This window comes from Rhinolophus sinicus, chromosome 3, assembly GCF_057876585.1.
Source record: "Rhinolophus sinicus isolate RSI-liver-muscle chromosome 3, RSI-T2T, whole genome shotgun sequence".
Classification (NCBI taxonomy): domain Eukaryota; kingdom Metazoa; phylum Chordata; class Mammalia; order Chiroptera; family Rhinolophidae; genus Rhinolophus; species Rhinolophus sinicus.
In genome coordinates, this window is record NC_142503.1 from 112453727 (window position 1) to 112479488 (window position 25762).

General features: G+C 38.0%; 1 pseudogene across 1 annotated transcript; it reads left to right on the forward strand.

The window, feature by feature from the left end:
- The first annotated feature begins 5225 nt into the window (after window positions 1-5225).
- On the forward strand, window positions 5226-14391 carry LOC148758551 (endogenous retrovirus group K member 18 Env polyprotein pseudogene; annotated as a pseudogene). Its single transcript, XR_016020766.1, has 2 exons — window positions 5226-6029; window positions 11492-14391. The product of XR_016020766.1 is annotated as an endogenous retrovirus group K member 18 Env polyprotein pseudogene (transcript).
- Window positions 14392-25762: the final 11371 nt, after the last annotated feature.

The window sequence follows — 25762 nt, forward strand, 5'->3', positions numbered from 1 at the left end:
AGACACATTAGAGCTGATTTTCCAGCTAGGTTTTATTTTGCGGGAAACACAGTAATGTTTGCATCATAGGTGTACCAGAAGCAGAAGAGAGAGAGCAAGGAATTGAAAACCTATTTGGAGAAATAATGATGGAAAACTCCCCTAACCTGGCAAAGGAAATAGACATTTAAGACCAGGAAGTGTAGACCATCCCAAACAAGATGAACCCAAAGAGGCCCACACCAAGATACATAGTAATTAAAATGCCAAAAGTTAAAGACAAAAAAGAATCTTAAAAACAGCAAGAAAAAAGCTGTTAGTTACCTACAAGAGAGCTCCCAAAAGGCCGTCAGCTGACAGGAAGGGATTGGCAAGAAATATTAAAAGTGATGAAAAGTAAGGACCTATGACCAACATTACTCTACCCATCAAAGCTATTTAGAAATGAAGGACTGATGAAAAGCTTCCCAGACAAGAAAAAGAACTAAAGGAGTTAATCACCACTAAACCAGTATTCCAAGAAATTTTAAAATAACTGCTTTAAAAAGAAAAAGGAAAAAAAGATAAAAAATATGTATAATAAAATGGGTATAGCTACATATTAATAATTACTTTAAAAATAAATGGATTAAAAGCTTCAATTAAAAGATATAGGGTAGCTGAATGGAAAATAAAATAAGATCTTTACATATGCACCTACAAGAGACTCACTTCAAATCGAAAGGCACACACAGACTGAAATTAAAGATATGGAAAAAGATATTTCATTGGGGTGGCTGGTTAGCTCAGTTGGTTAGAGCGTGGTGCTAATAACACCAAGCTTTCTGGTTGGATCCCCACATGGGCCATTGTGAGCTGTGCCCTCCTTAAAAAAAGAAAAAAGAAAAATATATTTTATGAAAATGGAAATTAAAAAAAAGAAAAGATGGGATAGCAATACTTATATTAGATAAAACAGACTTTAAAACAACGTCTACAAAAGAGACTTTTAATTAATCCCACTTCAGGATGTTTATCTGAAGAAATGCAAAACACTATTTCAAAGGGACACATGCTTCCATATGATCATTGCAGCATTATTTGCAATAGCCAAGATATGAAATCAACCTGAGGGCCCATCAAAAGATGAATGGATAAATCAGAGGATATAGATAGATAGATAGATAGATAGATAGATATATAGATATATAGATATATAGATTATAGATATATAGATATAGATATATATAGATATAGATATAGATAGATAGATATAGATATTAATTTTGTATATACATATATAGTAATTATATATGTGTATATATATATATGTATACACACACACACACATACACACACATATATATATTTACATACACACAGTGGAGTATTACTCAGCCATAAAAATATCATGGAATCCTGCCACCTGTAACAACATGGATGGAGCTACAGGGTATTATGCTGAGTTGAGTAAGTCAGACACAGAAAGACAAATGACGTATGATTTCACTTATATGTGGAATTTAAAGAACAAAATAAACAAACAAACAAAACAGAAAGAGACTCATAGATACAGAGAACATTTTGAAGGTTGCCAGATGGGAGGGTGGTTGGGGGGATGGGTACAAAAGGTGAAGGGATAAGGATGTACAAATTGGTCATTACAAGATCGTCATGGGAATGTAGGGGATAGCATAAGGAATATAGTCAATAATATTATAATAATTATGTCTGGTGTCAGATGGGTACTCGATTTATTGGGGTTATCACTTTGTAAGTTATATAAATGTCTAATCACTATGTTGTATGGCTGAAACTAATATATTATATGTCACCTATAATTGAAAATATATTTTAAAAAATTAAAATTAAGAAATATAGACAGCACTCTCTTATATTGTGGTGGGGAAATACTCTTTTTTTGCCCAAGTAGTGTAAAGCAAGAGCAGTGTCTTCCAAAATTCACACTTAGCAACATTAGCATGGTTGGCTTCAACCCAGCAGCAAAATAATCTGACAAAGTCACTTTTAAAAAAGGGCTGGACAAGGATGATATGACAGCTATTTGCTAAATTTCAAATAGTAACATGATTATTGGTCTGGAAAAAAGTGTTAATACGGTGCCCTGCTATCTGACTCAATGCCTTATTTTCAGTGATCTGTGGTTGAATTCATCATAAACCTCACACAATGATGAATATTGTGGTACATTTGTGAACAAAATGACTAAAAAGTCAAAACCAGATCCATTAAGCAAAGTGACTTTAGAGGCTAAAGTGCTAAATCCAATGAAAGGATCTTATTTGGATTGAAAAAAATAGCATTAAATGGGACCGAAGCTATTGTATGAAAGAATGAGGCTAAGCACAAGAATATAATAGGCACTAATCCTTGCTTTTATAAAAATTAAGGACATCTTGCATCCATGTAGATTTTGCTATGTTGCTATTATAGAACACATATTAACCCTGACGTTAAAAAATAAGAGCAATGATAAGTTTTAGAGAGTAAGAAAAAATATTTCAATAATAGGAGTAAAAATGCCAATCACATTTTATTATTTTAGTTGGAGAAATACAATAATGTAATGGAAATGTCCAAGGAAAGTCTTTATAGTTTTTAATTAAATTTAAAACAAAATGCCAGCATCATAGCTTTATTATTCGTATATTATCGTATATTATTATACCATATATAGTATACCAAATATATTTTATATATGTGTTGAAATTTTCGTGAAGTAGTAATTTATCTTTTATCTTCGAATTTAATTTTAAATGGTGTTAATTTAACAGAAGCTTTTAAGAATTAAATAAAATTTAAACGTTTATTACAAGAGGGAATCTGCTTTTCTATCAATGTAAAGAGGAAAAAAAGACAAAAGATTTTTAGCAACTACCAAAAAAATAAAACGTTTCCTTTTAAAAAGTTTTAAGTATACAATAAAATACTTTATTATTAGATTCAAATTAGTATGCCCAACAAATATGTTAGAAAGCTCTCTAAGACTGACCCATTGTTTTCAAAGGAAAGTGAATTGCTGTGAGCAGTGTAAATCAAAAATTTAAGATTTTGTTTTTTATTCAGCATTTTTATTCTAATTTTATCCTTTTTGATTTGTAAACTGAATTTTTTATTTTATCATTTTTACAAATGTAGACTATAGAATTAAACAAATGCATCAGATGTAACTAAAGTACTTTTTTAAAGAACTACATATACTTAATTTTTTATAAAGCAATGTTGGGATGGTTAATTTTATGTGTCATCTTGACTAACCAGGTGCCCAGATTAAACATTATTTCTGGATACATCTTTGATGGTGTTTCCAGATAAGATTAGCATTTAAATGTGTGGACTCAAGGGCATTATTCAATCTGCTGAGGGTCTGAAGAGAACAAAAGACAGAGAAAAAATAAATTAACCCCTTTTTTCATGCTGCCTGAATTGTTTGAGCTGTGGCATGGATATTCTCCTGCCTTCTGTGCTCCTAGTTCGCAGATCTTCAGCCAAGGGATCGACTTCTATAGGTTTCCAGTTTGCAGAAGGCAGACTGTGGGACTTTTCAGCCTCCACAACTGTATGAGCCAATCTTGATAATAAATCTCCTCTTATGTGTTTGTGTGAGTGAGTGAGTGTGTGTGTGTGTGTGTGTGTGTGTGTGTGTGTGTGTGTGTGTATGTGCATATACATGTATTATTGGTATCTATCTATCTATTTATTTATCTATCTATCTATCTATCTATCTATCTATCTATCTATCTATCTATCTAATCTATCATCTACCTGTCTATCATTTGTGTATCATCTATCTACTTACCTACCTATTTAATCTTATTGGTTTTGTTTATCTGAAGAATCCAGATTAATAAAAAGGTTTAAATTTCTCTAGAAATCTTCAGCCCTGGTGTATCTCTCTATACGTAAGTACTCAGTTATGATAGGTAAGGTTTCTTTTCCTTTTGCACAATAGAGTAGGATCCCTCAAATAAATGCATATCTTTATGTATCCCTGCAAAATACTTCCAGATATGTTAAAGTATTGGTGTAAACTCAATTTAGGCTTAAGATTGGATTCCGGCTGCATTCAAGTTTCAAATATCTTAGAATTTATCGGTTTCAAGAAAACGAAGAAAGTCAGTTTTTGTCAAATAGACAAATAATACAAGTTTGAATCTTTGAATCGTTTAAGCATTGAAAGGTGGGAGACTGAGGAAATGCCTTAAAACACAAATTTCATATTGAAAATAATGTGCAGATTAGGAAAAACATTTCTGAATATCCTAGAAACGAGTGAATAACCATGGTAATATAGGGAAATTGATACAGATAGAGGTAAAATCACCACAGGCACACTGACTAGACTTATGCAAATATTGGATTAGCCTCCATACTGGTATTCTCATTATAGTCCCTATTTGAAAGAAGTAATCACTGAGGAGTAGACTTTAGCTACAATGCACTGAAAGAAAAGTTGTTCTGAGTCTGAAAATTGAATAAAGATAGTCTCAGAAAAGGCAATTAACATTAAGTATCAAGGTAAAGAATAAATTGAAAGCTTGATATCTATAAAGAGTAAAAATACAGATTTATTTTCAACATATAAAAAATGCTTTTCTTTAAGGAGGAGAAGTAATATTTTCAAAAACCAAAAAATGGCTGCAGGCTTTTTATCCTCAAAATTACTGAAAGCCAAAGGAGTCATTTAGAACCTGGGACTAACTGTAATATTGATTTAAATGATGAGACTACCAGTATTTGCCTCACATCCCATACCAGCGGTTCTCAAAATGGAGCATGCATTAGAATATATGGAAGTCTTGTAAAACAGATAACTCGGCTTGACTATGCAGTTTCTGATTCAGTAGTTCTGGAATAGGGACTAAGAATTTGCATTTCTAACAAGTTCCTAGGTGAGGCTGATTTAGCTGCTCTGGAGAACACCCTTTGAGAAATACAAGTCTAGATCATGTTCATCACATTTCAGGAAACAATTAACGGGCAGAGCAAACATACTTCCCCATGCTGCAGCCAATCCCTACATACACACACACACACACACACACACACACACACACACACTGTGTGATTTTAAGATTGAAAGGTTAGGCCTACTCATCCAAGAAATGTGGGCCAATGACTGTTATTCATTTGGTAGGAAGGACCTAAAATCATTATCTTGAGATCCAATTATTTTCTGATTTTCTGGTTGGGGGGCAGTGACACTCCTCTCTAAAGAAAGCAGGTGACCCAGTCTAATCACTGTTGTCACACAGCAGCCTAGCCGCCTGTCCCTACCATCCTTTCCTTAGGGAAAGAGGGTTGCGGGTTTGTCCCTCTTAGGGGTTGAGTTTTATAGGTCTCCTCTCTTGGTCCCAGTATGCTGGGTCTGCGGTCAAAGACGAGTAAGATTCCTCAAGGGAGGGACGACTTAAGCCAGACGGGACCCCAGGGACCCCCATGAGTTAGCCTCTGAAACTAGGAAGGGCTGCCCCTCCTCCAATGTTTCTTGGAAGCTGCTGACGCATGCTTCAAATGTCCAGCACCCTATTGTGCTGAGGAACGTTAATTGAGCGAAACTGCCTCGCTCCCGCTTAGCTCATGGGATAATTACCTTGAGAGACCTGCTCCCCCAGGGGTTGTACACACCGCACCTTGGTCATGCAGGGACAGCATGCACAGGTTGCTTTGGGACAATATGATTGGATATTGGAAACATGCTGATTGTATTAGTGATGTAAGAGTTTTACAGACCCTGCCCAGAATCATGTAATGCCTATTGTAAAAAAGCAATAAATACCCACGACGACCCGATTCGGGGCTCCAGTCTTTTGAGGCTGTGAGTCCCTTGGTCCTCTGTGGTTTCTTTGCATTCAATGTCTCTGGTCTCTTTATTTCTATAATAGAATTTAGCTCCTGCCGCCTCCCTCGCTTTCCCACTGCTTGTGTTGTGCAGGACGCAACATCTGGCGCCCAACGTGGGGCTCGAGGAGAGAAGAACAACTAAGAGTTGTATGGTCTGCAGATACGGTTGAGGGGCCTCTGAGCATCCGTCGCGCGACAGCTACCTGGTAAGGGGGTAGTTTTATGGACTCAGAGTATTAAACCAAGGTTATTCAGAGGAAGTAATTAAATACTTTTCAATCTATCTTTGAGTGACAGTGCGTGGAAGTGTGTGTGTATGGTTATGGTCCCACGATCTTCGTGATTACGGGGCTTGAGTGGGCTCGTCACCGCGGTTCCGTCACTCTGTCATACGGCATAACGGCTACTTGGGGGTTTCCCCAACCTGGACCGGGGTTTATACGGTTGAGCCTTAGCCAAGACAGGTGCTAAGTTCCCGCGAGGGGAACGGCCGGCCGAGCATCAGAGTGGATATTGAGTGAAAGTTTCTTTTCTTTTCCTTCTTGTATCCTTCTTGTGAGAAAGAAAAAATGGGAAATTCAGAAAGTAAGTATAGACCTTATATTTGCCTGCTGAAGCAGTTGCTTAAAAAAGGACAACATAGGGCCTCAGAAAAGAAATTGGAAGAGCTTCTCAAAGTAATTGAGGTCCATTGCTCTTGGTTTCCTACCCTGGGAACCTTAGACTTAGATAAATGGGAAGCAGTTGGTCAAGATCTCCGTGATCTCCATGCCAACGGAACTTCGTTTCCAAGTTCGATCTGGGAGACTTTTGAACTAGTTCGGTCAGTTCTAGAACCACTACAGACAGACTCGGAAGAGGAAAGGGAAGATAGGGAAGGTAAGAGAGATTCACCAAAGAGAACTAAAAAGGAAAGAGAAGATGAGGGGTCAGAGTCTAATTCCACTATAATCCCTCGAAATCTTTATCCTGATCTCGAGGAATGTTTCCAGGGGGAGTTTCCCGCTCCGTTCTGGCCTCCACCACCTCCATGTGCTGATCAGATGTGGCAACAGCCTAAGACTTGCTGTAATACCAATAATCCATTTATTCAGAACAATCCGTTTGCTCAAAAGCCTCCAGCAATAACAGCTAAACAATTCAGCTTCAACTTGTCAGCCTTAGAGCAGGGCATACATCAGGCAAAAATGGCTGGAGATGTGGATGCTCTTAATTTTCCAGTGATTTTCAGACAAATTGAAGCTCCTGGTCAAAATAACCCAGATGGAATCCATGAGGCAGTGTATGAGCCTTTTCCTTTTAAATTGCTTAAAGAGTTAAAACAGGCAGTATTACAGTTTGGGACTACTTCTCCCTATACTGTTGGCCTTGTTAGAGGTATTGCTGATGGCCACAGAATGATTCCAGCAGACTGGCAGGCCTTAGCTCAAACTTGCCTTACTCCTGCACAATTCTTGCAGTTTAAAACTTGGTGGATTGAAGGGGCTGAGAATAGAGAAAGACAAAACCAAGCTCTTAACATTAATATTACTGCTGATCAGCTTGTTGGCAAAGGCCACTGGGCACCAACCCGTAATCAATTAGATATGCAAGGAGTTGCTATAGAGCAACTTAAACAAATTTGCCTTGCTGCATGGGAAAAGATTGAAGTAGAAGGAAAGACTCATTCCTCCTTTCAAAAAGTTCTTCAAGGACCTCAGGAGCCTTATTCTGATTTCCTGGCTCGACTCCAGGAAGCCATTAAAAAACAAATTACTAATCCTGTAGCTGCAGATGTGATCCTTCAGATTCTGGCATATGAGAATGCTAATAAAGATTGTCAAAGAGCCATAGGGGCACAAAAAGGAAAGACAGATGCAATGGGGTATTTGCGCTTGTGCCAAGAAGTAGGGACTGAGGATCATAAGGCAGCACTATTGGCTAATGCAATTACCGGTGCTTTTCAAAAAAGGGATAAGTTTTCTGGCACTTGCCATAATTGTGGAAAAACAGGACATACAAAAAGAAATTGCAGGGTTAAAAGTAAAAACAACCCTCAACCTCCTCAGCCCACACCTTTTCAAGGTGCAAAACAGCCTGGATTGTGTCCACGCTGTCAGAAAGGAAATCATTGGGCCTCCGCTTGCAGATCTAAATATCATAAAGACGGCACTTTGCTTCAGGGAAACGGGAAGCTGGGCCAGCCCCAGGCCCAGACAACAACCGGGGCATTTGTGGGTCAGACAATCCCTCAACTGGGGATGTTTGCCAACCCAGCGGCACCACAGAATTATCACACGGTGCCGCCCCCTCAAAACTATCAATTGAGCAATTAACTTCTGCCACTGAAGAGAGTGCTGCAGTAGATGTTTGTACTGCTCAAAATATTTTATTACTCCCAGGGGAAACACCTCTCCGGGTGCCTACAGGCATTGTTGGACCAATTCCCAAAAATACGGTTGGACTCCTCCTTGGTCGTTCCAGCTTAACATCAAAAGGAGTTACTGTCCACACCGGAATAATAGACCCAGATTTTAAAGGAGAAATTCAAATTGTTATGTCTTCTTCAGTTCCATGGTCAGCAAAAAAAGGAGAAAAGGTTGCTCAGCTTCTCTTAATTCCATATATTCCACCCAATTTACGAGGAACTCAAAAAAGAACAGGAGGATTTGGAAGTACAGGTTTAGCAGGAACATTCCTGGCAGAAAAAATTTCTAGCATTCGTCCTTTATGCCACATTAGCCTTCAAGACAGAAAATTTTTAGGACTTATGGACACAGGTGCAGACGTCTCCATCATTTGCTCTCAAGATTGGCCCGCAAATTGGCCTACCCAACAAGCCGACATAAATGTTGTTGGAGTAGGAGAAATTTCAAAATTGCTTCAAAGCACCCATATCCTTCCTTGCCTTGGGCCAGAAGGACAAAAAGGATTTTTGCAGCCATATGTTGCTGATATTCCAATAAGTTTATGGGGTAGAGATTTACTTTCTCAATGGAGAGCAGAAATTGTTATTCCCCCAGGACAGTATAGCCCTCAAAGTCAGCAAATGATGAAACAGATGGGGTATCTACCAGGACAAGGTTTAGGCAAATTTAATCAGGGCATTACTCAACCTCTCCAACCTGTATTACAGGTAGGCAGAGAAGGGATAGGATTTCATTCACAAGATCAACAGCCTTTTTGTTAGGGGCCGCTGTCGCTGAGCTAAAAACTCCTTTAGCTCTTAAATGGATAGATAATAAGCCTCATTGGATTGAACAGTGGCCCCTTTCTAAGGAGAAATTAGAGGCATTAATGGAAATGGTACAGATTCAATTAGAACAAGATCATATAGAGTCTTCCACTAGTCCGTGGAATTCCCCAGTATTTGTTATAAAGAAAAGATCAGGAAAATGGAGAATGCTCACAGATTTAAGAGTAGTTAATTCTTTAATTGAACCCATGGGTCCACTTCAACCTGGCCTTCCTCAGCCATCCATGATTCCAAAAAATTGGCCGTTGGTAGTCATAGACCTACAAGATTGCTTTTATTCAATTCCTTTACATCCTGAGGATTGCCCTAAATTCGCATTTTCAATACCGTCTTTAAATAATAAAGAACCAATTAAGAGGTATCAGTGGAAAGTACTCCCTCAGGGAATGCTAAATAGCCCTACCATTTGTCAATTTTATGTGGCTAGAGCTGTTGCTCCGGTCAGAGAAAAATTTCCAGCCTGTTATATCATTCATTATATGGATGACATTCTCTGTGCTGCGTCCTCCCCAGAAGTCCTTGCAGATTGTTTCAAACTGTTGCAAGAGCAACTTGAGATGGCAGGACTCTGCATTGCTCCTGATAAAATTCAAACTACAACTCCCATCAAATATTTGGGAGCTATCTTGGACAGACAAACGATTAAACCTCAAAAGGTACAGATCAGAAGAGATCAAATTTCCACTTTAAATGATTTACAAAAATTGTTGGGAGATATTAATTGGTTACGTCCCACTCTGGGAATCCCAACTTATGCGCTGAATAATTTGTTTAGTCTTTTACGGGGTCCTTCTCAATTAAATAGTCCCCGTACTTTAACTCCTCAGGCTTGTCAGGAGTTGGAATTAGTAGAAAAGAAAATTCAAGAAGCTCAGGTTCAGCGCATAGATCCCTCTCAACCCTTACAAATTTTAATTTTTCCCACTCCTCATTCACCAACCGCAGTTATTGTCCAACAAAATGACCTTGTGGAGTGGTTGTTTCTGCCTAATAATTTTGTTAAATCTCTTCCAACATACTTAGAGTTAATTTCAGAACTTGTTTCTCGAGCTCGAACCAGAGTTCTTCATTTAAATGGAATAGAAGCCAATAAGATAATAGTTCCCTTTAAAAAACAGCAAATAAATCATTTAAATATTCATTCTGAAGTTTGGCAAATTGCTATTTGTGGATATTTCGGCATAATTGATAACCACTATCCTAAACATAAATTGTTTCAGTTTCTGTTAAAAACTAGTTGGATTCTCCCGAAAAGGTTAAGTTCAGTTCCTATTTCCCAAGGGAAAACAGTTTTTACTGATGGGTCCAGTAATGGCAAAGCTGCTATTGTTAGTGAAGTTGACCAACAGGTTATTCAGACTAATTGTACCTCAGCCCAGAGGGCAGAATTAGTTGCAGTTTTAACTGCTCTGCGGGAGTGTGGTGAGCCTTTGAATATTGTCTCTGATTCTGCTTATGTTGTACATACAGTACAAAACATAGAGACGGCGCTTCTGTCTAACAACTCTAATCCGTCTCTCCAGTTTCTTTTTAATCAACTCCAACAAGTAGTTAGAAATAGACAACATCCATTTTTCATCACTCATATACGCGCTCATACTCCCCTCCCGGGACCTTTGACGCGTGGCAATGCCATTGCTGATTCTTTGGTTGCTAATGTATTAGTTACCGAGGCAACCAAATTCCATTCTTTAACCCATACCAATGCTGCAGGTCTTCGGGCTCGGTTCCCAATTACCTGTAAACAGGCCAAGCATATTGTTCAAACTTGCCCAACTTGTCAGATTCTTAATGCTCCTCAAGAATGCCCAGAAGGGGTTAATCCCCGAGGCTTAGTACCCAATGATATTTGGCAGATGGATGTAACCCATGTTGCTTCATTTGGGAAATTGTCATTTGTACATGTCACAATTGACACATCTTCTGGATATATCACTGCAACCGCTCAGAGTGGTGAAACTGCAGGACACGCTTGCAGACACTTGTTAATTTGTTTTTCTGTTATGGGACTTCCCAAAGCCATTAAAACAGATAACGGTCCTGCTTATACTAGCAATAAATTTACCAAATTTTGTGAACAGTGGAATATTCACCATACCACTGGAATTCCTTATAATCCTAAAGGTCAAGCCATTGTGGAGCGAGCTAATTATACTTTAAAGAAACAATTACAAAAACAAAAAGGGGGAGACAAGGATCCTCCGCAGGTGCAATTAGCCAAAGCTATGTTCACTTTGAATTTTTTAAATTTTTCTGGCTCTAATAATATGGAGCCTCATCTTGGACACACAGCTGCAGAAAGACATTTTAATAATCTCCATAGCCCTAAGGCTTTGGAAGATGTGCCCATTTGGTGGAAGGATATCCAGACTAATCAATGGCATTTAGGGACTCTGTTAACATGGGGACGAGGTTATGCTTGTATTTCTCCAGGATCAAAAGAACGTCCTCTGTGGGTGCCAAGCCGGTGCATTAAGCCTTATCATGGAGTCCGATCCCTCGCAGAACATGACAATCAACACGCTGGTCCAAACCTTGGATGCTGTTCCTCCGCCGAATGTGATCATCACTCGCCGGATGGGATCTCCACCGCTGACCCAGGTGTACGCGACCCACCGATACGTGGCACCGAGCGACCCCTACCGGTGGATGAATCGCTTCATGGGCCCCCGTCATCAGGCTCCGACCTCCCCGGCTCCTCCAGCCCCTGTGGTGGTTCCGCAGCCGAGATGTCCATCAGGCCAGACGTATCCGCCGCCGGCATCTCCTCCCAGTGAGGCATCTTCATCATCTGAGACATCGCAGCCGAGGGTTCCACGTATCCGGATTCTTAGAGCTCCTCCTAGACGCAACCCGCTGCCTACTTGGAAGCAGATTAAGAAATTGTCCCGAGAGGCAGAGAGAAATCTTATAGTGTTAGGAATGCCGAGAACAGCCTCCAACATGCTTATCTCCATGATGGCTATTCTCATGGCTGTAAGTTTCCTTCCCATAGGTGTTAAAGCAGAAAACTTCACATATTGGGCTTATGTTCCCAATCCTCCATTGCTGACACCTGTAACTTGGAATGATGCGCCTCCTCTGATTTATATAAATGATAGCTCCTGGTTCCCAGGACCAGAGGATCAGAGAGGTCCAGAATTTCCTGATGAAGAAGGCAGAGAATTTAATCTCACCAAAACAACTGCCTTAGGATTTGTTTATCCTCCTCTTTGCATTGGTCCTATCCCTCCTTGTATTCCGGCAATGGATCAAGTGTGGGTCACCCCTAAGGGTGAAGGGACTGAGTCCTATAGGGACTTGTTCATGCTTTCAGGAAAAGGATTTCAGACTGAAGGGTTGAGTACCCATCTGTATCCTCCTCCCATTTCTACTTGTCCTCAAGAGAAGTGGGCAGCCAATCATTCCCGTATTCATTGGGAAGAATGTAGAGGAAGTTTTGATAGAGTGCTAGCTCGAACTTCCATAGGCACAATTGTTGACTGGGGACCTTTTGGGATCGCTATGCACACCTGCTTTTCAGGAAGGTGCTCTGAGCCCCAGTCTCTTAAAGACCAATTAGTGTTAGGAAAATTTCCAAAAATAGTTAAAACTCCTTATGATCTGTCCATTTATTGGATAGATAAAGTTTTGGCCCCACCTCAGTTAAAAATGATTTCTCCCATTAGGGGTCCAGTGCAAAAGACCTTGTGGAAGGTGGCCTTGGCTTTAGCGCCTATTGGCATTTGGAATGGAAATTTAACCAAGGATAATAATAGACAGTACACCTTTAATTTTATAAAATCTCAAAAGCTTAATTTACAAGCTTGCCTTAAATTGCCTTATGTTTTTCTGATTGGAAAATTTACTATAGAAAATTCCCTTAGCCTTGTTGAATGTTTTCATTGTCGTTTGTATACTTGTATAGATTCCTCCATTTATAATTCCTCAGAAGATAAAATTATGATTTTAAGAAAAAGACGGGGTCTATGGATTCCTGTCCGAGCCCCTAGAGTGTGGGAGGGATCTCCTACTGTTCATATTGTTCTTCAATTGCTTCATAAGATTGTTCATCGAGCAAAAAGGTTTATTGGATTGTTAATTGCTGCTATAATGGGAATAATTGCTGTAACCACGGTTGCTGCTGTTTCTGGTGTCGCTTTACACCAGACTGTTCAAACTACTGAATTTGTACAACAATGGCATGAAAATGCTAGTAAAACTTGGAATCAACAGGTTAGGATAGATAAAGAAATTAATGTCAGATTAGTAGATTTAGAAACAACAGTAGTTTCTCTTGGTGATCAGTTAGAAAATTTACGTACTATGATTTCTCTTAAATGTGATTGGAATGTAACCACTTATTGTGTCACCCCTTTTGATTATAATCAAACTCGTACTCCTTGGAATGATGTTCGTGCTCATCTTTTGGGGCACATGCCTAATCTCACTGTAAATATTGCACAATTACAACAAGAGGTTGATCAAATGTCTAGTGCTAAGCTTCAACTTTTACCCGGAGAAGATGTTTTGTCAGCTGCTGCGGATGGATTGTCCTCCCTGAATCCGGTTAAATGGATAAAAAACTTGGGTGGTGGGTTTATTGGTGTTATTGTAACACTGATTATTGTATTCTGTTTGTTTTGTTTAGTCTTCGGATGCGGACATGCCTCCCTCCGAAAGGCATTGAATGAAGAAACGGCACGGTCTGTTTTTCTCACATTACAAAAACAAAAAGGGGGAGGTGTTGTCACACAGCAGCCTAGCCGCCTGTCCCTACCATCCTTTCCTTAGGGAAAGAGGGTTGCGGGTTTGTCCCTCTTAGGGGTTGAGTTTTATAGGTCTCCTCTCTTGGTCCCAGTATGCTGGGTCTGCGGTCAAAGACGAGTAAGATTCCTCAAGGGAGGGACGACTTAAGCCAGACGGGACCCCAGGGACCCCCATGAGTTAGCCTCTGAAACTAGGAAGGGCTGCCCCTCCTCCAATGTTTCTTGGAAGCTGCTGACGCATGCTTCAAATGTCCAGCACCCTATTGTGCTGAGGAACGTTAATTGAGCGAAACTGCCTCGCTCCCGCTTAGCTCATGGGATAATTACCTTGAGAGACCTGCTCCCCCAGGGGTTGTACACACCGCACCTTGGTCATGCAGGGACAGCATGCACAGGTTGCTTTGGGACAATATGATTGGATATTGGAAACATGCTGATTGTATTAGTGATGTAAGAGTTTTACAGACCCTGCCCAGAATCATGTAATGCCTATTGTAAAAAAGCAATAAATACCCACGACGACCCGATTCGGGGCTCCAGTCTTTTGAGGCTGTGAGTCCCTTGGTCCTCTGTGGTTTCTTTGCATTCAATGTCTCTGATCTCTTTATTTCTATAATAGAATTTAGCTCCTGCCGCCTCCCTCGCTTTCCCACTGCTTGTGTTGTGCAGGACGCAACAAATCACCTTGCAAACATGCTGCTACCTGGCTCTCATGGAAAATACACTAATGCTATTTGAATTAAAGGGGTGTCCATATAAAGGGAATTATCTTACTAAGGGATCTCTAATTCAGGATTGTATAGATTAAATAAATCTATGGCGCATGGACTTATGGAACTGAATCCTTGGAACATGTAGTGTAAAATAAGTGATCGTCTAGAGTATAACATGGAAATGTTTCATTACCTACCTATATACTCCTTCTTTTAAGTAATTGATGAGAAACCTCATTCTAGAGTATATCTATTACCCTGGGTCTCTAATGTGGGAAGGAAGCACTTGAGGAGACACATACTGTGTTTCCCTGAAAATAAGACGTAACCAGAAGATAAGCCATAGCATGATTTTTCAGGATGCTCATAATATAAGCCCTACCATATTTCCTGAAAATAAGACCGGGTGTTATATTAATTTTTATGAGCATCCTGAAAAATCATGCTAGGGCTTATTTTCCGGTTACGTCTTATTTTCGGGGAAACACGGTATATGGGCTCAGTCCTTCTTTCCCATATTAGAGATGCGACTAACTAGGAAGCTTCACTAACGATTTCAAAGACACACATGGTGTTAGTGAAACTTGGTGTAAGATCTCTCTAGTTCTTTATTTTAGCTCACTCACCAACAATATAACTCACTCATACTGATGAGCAAAATAAGAGGCAAGAAAAGGCAAATAACCCAATTTTAAAATGGAGAAAGGGCTTGCACAGACATTTCTCCAAAGAAGAGTAGCCAATAACCATGTGAAAAGATGCTTAGCCTCATATGATTAGACAATCACAAATTAAAACTACAATGAGATGCCATTTCACACACACTTGATAGCTCTTATCAAAAGGACAGACAATAACTAGTGGAGGTTAAGATGCAGAGAAATTGGAACCTTCCTATATTACTGGTGGAAATCTAAAACTTTTACAGCCACTTTGGAAACAGTTTGGAAGTTACTCAAAAACAAGACATAGCTACCATATGGCCACTTCAAGGTAGAATCCATTTCATGGAAGATACTTTAGGATTAACACATCTATGCTTGTATGTAAATGTTCATAGCAGCATTATTCATAATGGCCAAAGAGTTTAAATAACCATTGTCTATCAACTAATGAATGGATTTACAAAATGGGTAACTATATGTTGTAGATTGAATTGTGTCTCCATAAAGATATGCTGAAATCCTAACCAATGTTACCTGTGGATATGACCTTATTTGCAATAGGTCTCTGCAGATTTTATCAAGTAAAAATGAGGTCATTATGAGGTGCTAATGCAAATGGTTGTCCTTACAAGAGCAGAAAAATACTGTATAAAAACAGAGACACACAGAGAGAAAGCCATGTTATGATGAGGCAGAGGTTGGAGTGATACAACTGTGCGAGGGCAGGCAATTAAGTTCATGAACTTATTGCAACAATGTTGCTAAGTTTTTTTTATATCAGAGGGATTGTTCATTAGGGACATGTACCAACTAGGCAAACGGTTAACCAAGTTAACCTGAACTTTTCGCCAACAATTCATGGGTCTTGCATCAGGACAATGCACCAGCTCACACAGCACTGTCTGTGAGGGAGGTTTTTAGCCAGTAAACAAATCACTGTATTGGAAATCCTCCCTACTCACCTGATCTGTCCCTCAATGACTCATTTCTTTACCCCAAAATAAAGGAAATATTGAAAGAAGACATTTTGATGACATTCAGGACATCAAGTGTCATATAATGACATCCGATGGCCATTCTAGAAAAAGAGTTCCAAAATTTCTTTGAAGTGTGTACTAGGCACTGGCATCGGTGCATATCTTCCCAAGAGCTGTACTTCAAAGGTGACCGTAATGATATTCAGCAATGAGGTATGTCGCACTTTTTCTAGGATGAGTTCGCTAACTTAATTGTCAGATTTTCATAAGCCAAGGCAAACCAAGGCTCTAGGGAGACCATCAGAAGCCAGGAAGAGGCAAAGAAAGTTTCCACCCAGAACCTTAGAGGGAGCACAGTGTGGCTGATACCTTGGTTTCAGACTTCTAGCCTTCAGAATCGTGAGAGAATGCATTTCTGTTGTTTCTAAACAACCCAGTTTATGGGACTTGGTTATGGCAGTTTTAGGAAACTATTATATCCTACAGTGAAATATATTCAGCCATAGAAAGAAACGATGTGCTGATACATACTACAACATGGATGAACCTTGTACTAAGCGGAATAAGCCAGATACAAAAGGACATATATTAAATGTTTCTACTTATATGAAATATCGAGAATAGACAAATCCATACAGACAGTGGTTGCCAGGGGCTGGAGAACAGAAGGAATGAGAGTAACTTGCTAATGGGTATGACAATTATTTTTGGAGTCACGCACATATTCAGCACTTAGATATTAGTGAAGGGTGTCCGATTTTGTGAATATACTAAACACCACTGTAATTAACACTTTAAAAGTGACTATTATGGTATGTGAATTAAATCACAATAAGAATAATTAAGGGTGAGACAAAGTGCCTCAAATAGTCAGGATAATTCCTTCCTTATGGAAACAAAACAGTTTCATATGTTTATCATCTAAAGAACCTACACAGACCCCTTCGCCAAATCTTCTGTGCAATATTTGGGCTCATCGTGTAGCCCATTGAGACATTTGTTATTAAGAAAACCGCTTGGAACATCTCTCCCAGACTTCGTCTATACTATTTATAAATCTCATTTCATGATAATCGAGCTCCTTCAGTGCTTATACTCAAATGAAATGCAAGCAACAGTACTTCTCCAGTCGTCTCATACAGAACATGTTAACATATACATGCTCAAGTTCTTGGGTAAGAAATAAGGTTTTTATTCTCTTAGTTACTGCACCATGACCAAAGTATCATAGTTACAATCTCATATAAATAAAATCATATCTTCTCCAATTAAATCTTTCCTTTGGTTTAATTCTCCCTGGTAACACATTGCTATGTCAATTACAAATATTCTTTCCACTTCCTTAAATTAATTGAACAGCTAACTTGATTTCGTATTCCAGCACAAACCCCCTTATTTAAACGGATTCAGTCTTTTCAGTTCCCACCTTTAAACTCCCAGGAAAGAATGTGATTTTTTTCTACGTTTACCCAATAAAATTTACTTCAGGAATCAGCTTTTTTCTGGTCAGAATCTTTATCACACTTCCCTTACATCTTTATATTTGAATATATATATATATATATATATATATATATATATATATATATATATATATATATATATATTCATAGTTTTATTCATATTACAAATGCGATGAAGTTTCCCAAAATGTGACTCCAGTTTTAGAACCTCCAGCAACAATACTCAAAAAGAAAAGGGGGACATGGATTTAACATATATCCCCACTAGCACTGCAATATTGTTTTCAATTAAACGAGAGACCTAGATAGAGTTGAACCTGAGATTTAATCATTGGTTCGAATGACTAAATATATATGGTTCCTTGAATAATTGAATCAGCCATACTTGAGTGCAAGAAACAGAGATTTCTCAAACTACCTCAAGTAAGGGGTCACTTTTTTAGGATAAACATGCAATCTTACAGATATGTGGTGAACTTCATAAAAATTGAAGTGAACATGATTCTGGTAATTGTAGCTGGAAGTTAATGATGGATTCAAAGTGACTCTAGGGGCCTCATCAGCGGTTCTTAGCTGTTCCCTGTAGCATTCTGCCACTGACTAAACAGCTAGTTCCCCATGGCTACTCCTGGCATCTGCACCTATATAACTTCAATTTGCAAACAGTTATCATGGCCCCTACAAATTATATATTGCCTTTATACACCATTATATTTGGCTAATGCTTTTTCTACATGGTGCTTGTTACAAATTCCGAGAGAGAACTATTGGCTCAACTCCTATTTACTTCGTCAGTTCACATATACATGTGGGATATGTGCCCTTGGATCAGTTTTAAACCTCTTGAACTATTTGTTACCAGTTCTCTCTGTTACCGAAAGGAGTACAATATGATTTGTGAGTAAAGAACCATCCTGAGAAGATGGTGTAAACTGTATAATTACCCTGATGGAATACAGAATGTGACAAAAAACTTAAATCAGGTTACAAATGTATGAAGTAACCTCAGTGAAGCTGGTAGAGGAATATGGTGCTGACTTAAATAACTGTGGAAATGAATGAAAACTATAAGAGTAAAGACAAACTATACAAATGCAACGCACCCAGCTGGCAACATGTTTTCCCATAGGATATGGGTAAACTATTCTGAAAACACTATACATTATATACAAGTATTAAACAATTCAGTACATGGATGGTACATAACAGGAGCTAGCTTTCTCACTATTGGAGTAGGAGGTTACAGATGAACAAAGAAGGAAGGCCAGAATAATTCATGTGGTGGTGTATTAGAGTTAGAGACATCAGTATGAGTTTATTTTTCATTTAATATAGATACAGATGGATACACATAGAGATATTTATAGATATGTATATATACTCAGTTAGTATACACACATATATTACTTTGTTCTATCAGCTAAAGGGCCTGTACACAGACATTCTAGGAGTAAGAAGAACAAGCACTCAATCCTTTGTTTCTAATATCATTCACCTTTCATTAGAGAACTAGCTGATTCTAGGCCTGGGTCATGGAATATACAAGGCAAGCCTGGCATATCTTCTAGTACCAAGAAGCAAGGTAGTGCTTGGGAAGAAAATAAAACTAGCATCATGATGGAAGTCGGTCAAAGGAACACAGAGGCCAACTGAAGGGATTCCCCATGTCCCAAGCTGGAAAGATTGCAGAAATACAACAAATAAAGTAGTATTGCATTATAAGCCAAAGTATAAAATCGATATCCAGAAGTCCATACTAATATAAGTAAATGCTTGGATGCATACATAAGTGGGAGATGCAGATAAATCTGTGCAGAATAATTCTAAATAATTTATGTAGGAAACTTGCCCTCAAGAAAGTGTGGACTGTGCACTTCATTCCAAAAAAACAGAATAGAGTCACTTTACTTTGGAAAAAAATATGACAAACACTATTTCAGCCATGTGATTATGGTCAACATCAACAATCATAAGTCATCTTGACAGAAAGCATGTGCCCTCGGTATGTTGTGAGGAAAGGGACACTCTGTGGTCTTCCTCCCCAAAAACCATAACCCCCATGTAATAATGAAGCAAACATCAGACAAATCTCAAATGAAGTACACTCTCCAAAATACCTGTTTAGTTCTCCAAATTGTCAAGGTCATCAAAAACAACAAAAGCATGAGAAACTGTCACAGATTAGAGGAGCCAAAGGAGGCATGGACATTACATGTACTGCGGCATCCTGGATAGGATCTTGGAATAAAAAAAACAAACAAACAAAAACAAACCCAATAGATAAAAACTATAAAAATCTGAATGAAACATGGATTTTTGTTAATAATAATGTATCTATACTGTTGTTTTAGTTGTGACAAATATACCATGCAGTGTATGATGTTAAAAATAGGGAAAATTGTGTGAAGGTTATACTGGAATTCTCTGTATTGTCTTTCCAAGATTTCTGTATATCTAAAACTCTCTTATCATAGAAAAGTTATTAGATTATGTGATTGGTCACCAACTATGATTGATGTTGGAAACTAAAAGGATTCTCTCTTGAAGTCTAAATGACTGCTAATTGTCACTTTTGCTTATAGAGTGGAGAAAGTTATTTAATATGTTAGACTCTGGGTTCTTCAAAGACAAATATGTGGAGTTAAATAAAGACCAAAGCATAGCATTTGCTTCCCTTCTGTTTAGGTAACAAATAATGATTCATAACAAAGACATATCTTATTGAACACTTAGTTTTAGAGGCTATGTCTTAGAATTTGGAACTAATTGAGGATAATTGGAACTACCTGTGGGGACTGTTGGGTGTGCTAAATAGCACTTTCCCAGCGAGCCACATAAAAGAATAGTGGGACCTCTTTTAGGAGTTAGTAGGAGAATGCAGTAAAGAGTATCATGAAAATCAGTGGACAAACATACATCATATTTTTAATACAGCGACCACAGCCAGTGATTAACTTGGCTTTATGGATTAGCCTAGACTTCCAAATCTTCTATATCTCACCAATCAGATAACTCAATCCATCAGTGGGAAGAAATAAATAAACGGTATATAGAGTGAATGGAATTGTTCACTCTAATACTGTACATTCCTGAGCCTTAAGCAAAGTACCCTCACTGAGAGAGACCAGAGTTAAAGATTTAGTATCAAAATTAACTTACAAAAGCATTTGATAAAATTCAGCAGCCATTCATGATAAAAACCCTTAAGAAAGTGGGAATAGAGGGATCATATCTCAACATAATAAAGGCCATATATGATAGACCCACAGCTAACATCATACTCAATGGGGAAAAGCTAAAACCATTCCCCTTAAAATCAGGAACAAGGCAAGGTTGCCCACTTTCTCCACTTCTATTCAACATAGTGCTGGAAGTTCTAGCCACAGCCATCAGACAAGAAAAAGAAATAAAAGGCATCCAAATCGGTAAGGAGGAAGTAAAACTGTCATTATATGCAGATGATATGATACTATATTTAGAGAACCCTAAAGACTCCACCAAGAAACTATTAGAGCTGATAGATGAATTTAGTAAAGTAGCAGGATACAAAATTAATATTCAGAAATCAGTTGCATTTGTATATACCAATAATAAAACATCAGAAGGAGAAATTAAAAAAGCAATTCCATTTACAATTGCTCCAAAGACTATAAAATACCTGGGAATAAACTTAACCAAAGAAGTAAAAGATCTGTACTCAGAAAATTATAAGACACTGAAGAAAGAAATGAAAGAAGATACAAATAGATGGAAACACATACCATGTTCGTGGATAGGAATAATTAATATAGTTAAAATGTCCATACTGCCTAAGGCAATATACATATTCAACGCAATTCCTATCAAACTACCAACGACATTTTTCACAGAAATAGAACATATAATCCTAAAATTTATATGGGATAACAAAAGACCCCAGATATCCTCAACAATCTTAAGAAATAAGAACAAAGTGGGAGGTATAACAATACCTGACTTCAAATTACACTACAAGGCTACAGTAATCAAAACAGCATGGTACTGGCATAAAAACAGACCCATAGATCAATGGAACAGAATAGAGAGTCCAGAAATAAATCCATGCCTATATGGCCATTTAATCTATGACAATGGAAGCAAGAATGTACGGTGGGGTAAAGACAGTCTATTCAATAAATGGTGCTGGGAAACTTGGACAGACACATGCAAAAAGATGAAGCTGGATCACCTCCTTACACCACATACAAAAATAAATTCAAAATGGCTTAAAGATTTAAATGTAAGATCTGAAACCATAAAATTCCTAGAAGAAAATATAGGAAGAAACTTCACAGACATTACCCGGAGTAAGATTTTTACTGATATTTCCCCTCGCGCGAGGGAAGTAAGAGAAAAAATAAACATGTGGGATTACATCAAACTAAAAAGCTTTTTCACAGCAAAGGAAACCATCAATAAAACAAAAAGGGATCCTACTGAATGGGAAAAGATATTTGCCAATGATATATCTGATAAGGGGTTAATATCACAAATTTATAAAAAACTCACTCATCTCAACTCCAAAAAAACAAACAACCCAATTAAAAAATGGGCAGAGGACATGAAGAGACATTTTTCTAAAAAGGACATACAGATGGCAAACAGACATATGAAGAAATGTTCAACCTCACTAACCATCAGAGAAATGCAAATAAAAACCACAATGAGATACCACCTCACCCCAGTCAGGATGGCTATCATCAATAAATCAACAAACAACAAGTGCTGGCGTGGATGTGGAGAAAAGGGAACGCTGGTGCACTGTTGGTGGGAATGCAGATTGGTGCAGCCACTATGGAAAACAGTTTGGAGGTATCTCAAAAATCTGAAAATGGAACTACCTTATGATCCAGCAATCCCACTCCTAGGTATCTATCCGGAGAAATCCAAAACTCCAATTCAAAAATCTTTATGCACTCCTATGTTTATTGCAGCACTATACACAATAGCCAAGACCTGGAAACAACCGAAATGCCCGTCAGTAGATGACTGGATTAAGAAACTGTGGTACATTTATACAATGGAGTATTACGCAGCCATAAAGAAGAAAGAAATCTTACCATTTGCAACAACATGGATGGACCTAGAGAACATTATGTTAAGTGAAATGAGTCAGAAAGAGAAAGACAAATACCATATGATCTCACTTATATGCGGAATCTAAAGAAAAGAATAAGTGAATGAACTAATCAGAAACAGTTTTGGAGACACAGAGGAAAAACTGAGGGTTGCTAGATGGGTGGGGCGGGTGGGGATAAGGGGAAGGTGAGAGGTTTTGAAAAATAGTCGGTAACCACAAGATGGTCATGGGGGTTTGAAAATTAATTTGGGGAACGTACAGAGGGATAGTGGATGGGGGGAGGGGGGTTCACACAGTGTGAGGGATATAAATGATAAACGTCTAAGTATTGCTTTGTCTTGTGCACCTGAAACTAATAAAAAAAAAAATCTTATCTGTAGAGGTTAATTCATTAAGCTTGCTGTCTTGAGGACTGCTGAACAAAAAATTCAGTTGCTTTAATTAAGCCCATTTGCACAACAGTTAGAAGAAATGGGGTTTCTTTTCTGTGAGGCTGATGAAGTGTGTTCTTCTTCCTTGTCATGTTTCTATGTACTGATGATAAACTTCAGTTATAAATAAAAAATAAAAAATAAAAAAATTAACTTACATGTGTAGAAAGACCCAGTGGTGGCTTCCTATTCCACAGTCCTCCTCCATTCCCTACCAAAAAATTAAGTTAAAATGAAATAAAATTAATTCAAATTAAAAGGATTAAATATAATTTAAAAATCAAATTAAAATTAAATAATATTCAAAGTCAAAAATAATGAGCAAGGTAAATAAGCATTTGTTTGAGTAGATGATTATAATTAAGTATACTTTAGATCTATGATAGAATTACAGAAATATATAGGTAAAATACCTAACCTGGTATGTAAGGCTGAAATAAAGCTTTCTGGGGACAATAATAGTTAAGGGTTAAGGTGAGACTTGAAGGTAGTTTAGGAACGAGTCTGGCTAATGTTGACAGTGAACATGGGTGAGGGATGCAGAATGATTTGAGTATAGAAACAACATGTACAAATAGCAAATCTAAGATAAAAGAGAGAAGGACCAGAACATTAGTAACGACTGAATTGTGTGAGACATGAGGCTGGAGAGATAGACACGGGATGGACCTTGCAACAGTGATAAACATTAATTATTTTGAAATTCATTTAAGGGTGTTTGGAGTCCTTCACTACCTATAAGTATGAAACTGATATGATCAGATTTGTTTTTCATCAAGGTCACTCTGACTAGTGTGAGGGACGGATTGGCAATCATTCAACAAAGGCAAGAGACACTGTTGACCTGAACTAGAGTTGAGGCAGCAGGATGGAGAAACAGAGATAGAAATAAGACAGAATAAGATAAAAGCAGGCTGCCTTGGTGATGGATTTAATGGAGGGAGGGCAGAGAGAAAAAAAAAGAAATTGAAGAAATAGTAACATTCAGGTCTGTGGTTTGAACAACGCAGAAACTGTCAATGCCATATAATAAGATGAAAAACAAAAGGAAAGTGATAAGTGTTAGGCCAAGAGAAGGATATAATTATTGTTAGGCATGCTGAGTTTGAAACATATTTGAAACTTCCAGGTGGAGATATCCAATAGGTGAGCCACAGGGGTTTCAAGCTCAGGGATGGATGGGCTGGAAATATGGATTTGTTGATCTCTGCGATGCTACATATACATGAGAATTAAAGCCGTGGGGACAGATTTTTGTATAAATTAATTTTTGGTTTGTTTGTTTTTAGTAAAATGTTCTATAAAATGTTTGAGGAGTGGAGACCATTGATATATTGATCTCAATGTAAATAAAACATAGGCTTTTGCATTTTAGACTAATCGTATTTTTAAATATAAAACTGTTCAAAATTGATAGTATTAGCTAAATATTTCCCTGCCAGAAATTAAAATCAAACAAACCTCACATGTGTTGGAGGTTTCCAATTTTTATAGTGTCTAATGTACAGAGTTGTTACTCAGGCAAAACATTTTAAAATTTCCTATAGAGTTTACTAAAATATTTTTTAAAAGAAAGAGTTATCAGGAAACCACTGCAACATGAGTGAAGACTTACTGAAAAGCTAGGAGAATCTAAAGTAGGTGAGTCTACAGTACAACACAAATGGAGCAATGTCATAGCCCAGTAAAAAGGTCATCTCCTGGGCCTGGTGTTGCCTATTCTGACTGGGCAGCTGGGAGCCATAGTACGGACAGCTGGGAGCCAAGAAGAGTTTTGTTCGGTATCACTGAGTGAGAGTTACTCTAAGGAAGTGAAAGCTCAGCATTGTAAGGAAGACATTTTCAACTTGATTCTGAAAGAATTTTGTCATTGTCAATTGACAAGAAAGAGTTCAAATCAGTTGGAACCCCTGAAGAGGTAGAAGGAAAGGAAAATGGGAAGAGTTGGGAGATCAAATTATTATTTCTAGAGGAAGAATGATAGGTATTTACTTTGTAGTAATTTTATAAAATATTTATTGTGGACATGAAAGTTGGGATTAAAACAGGTATACTAACATGCGTACTGCAACCTATATGGCAAGTATTCCTGAATTTCCAGCTCAAATGGGTTCAAATCCTGCCACAAGTCCTTTGTGAAACTAAGTGTCTTCTCCCTTTGATTGTTATTCTCTATTCACCCCTGTCTGTGATTTTCAGCTTTTGCTGAATTTTCACATTGCATCTTTGTGCAGTGGTCTCGTGCTGACCCAATTTGGGGGCATAACATTCTCTGTGTTTCTTCTGTCCTATGCCGCAAATAATATCACTGAAAGGAAATATCATCAGCTAGAGATTCAAGTATAGCTATAGGAGATGCTAAATGACAGCACTCTACAGAGGATAGTTTTCAAATGACACCCAAATTCCCATCTCTTAAGGAAGGTCTTTTAGCCCCATCTGTCCACCCAGGAACCAGACTCTAACCATATTGTTCTGCTTCTCTCTTCTTCCCACGTATCACTATTTTTTTTGTTTTTCATTTTTTGATCTGTTACATCCTGAAATGTCTGTTCACTTTTTAGTAGACAACTTAGCTAAAAATCTTATAATCTTCTCACATCTCAAAC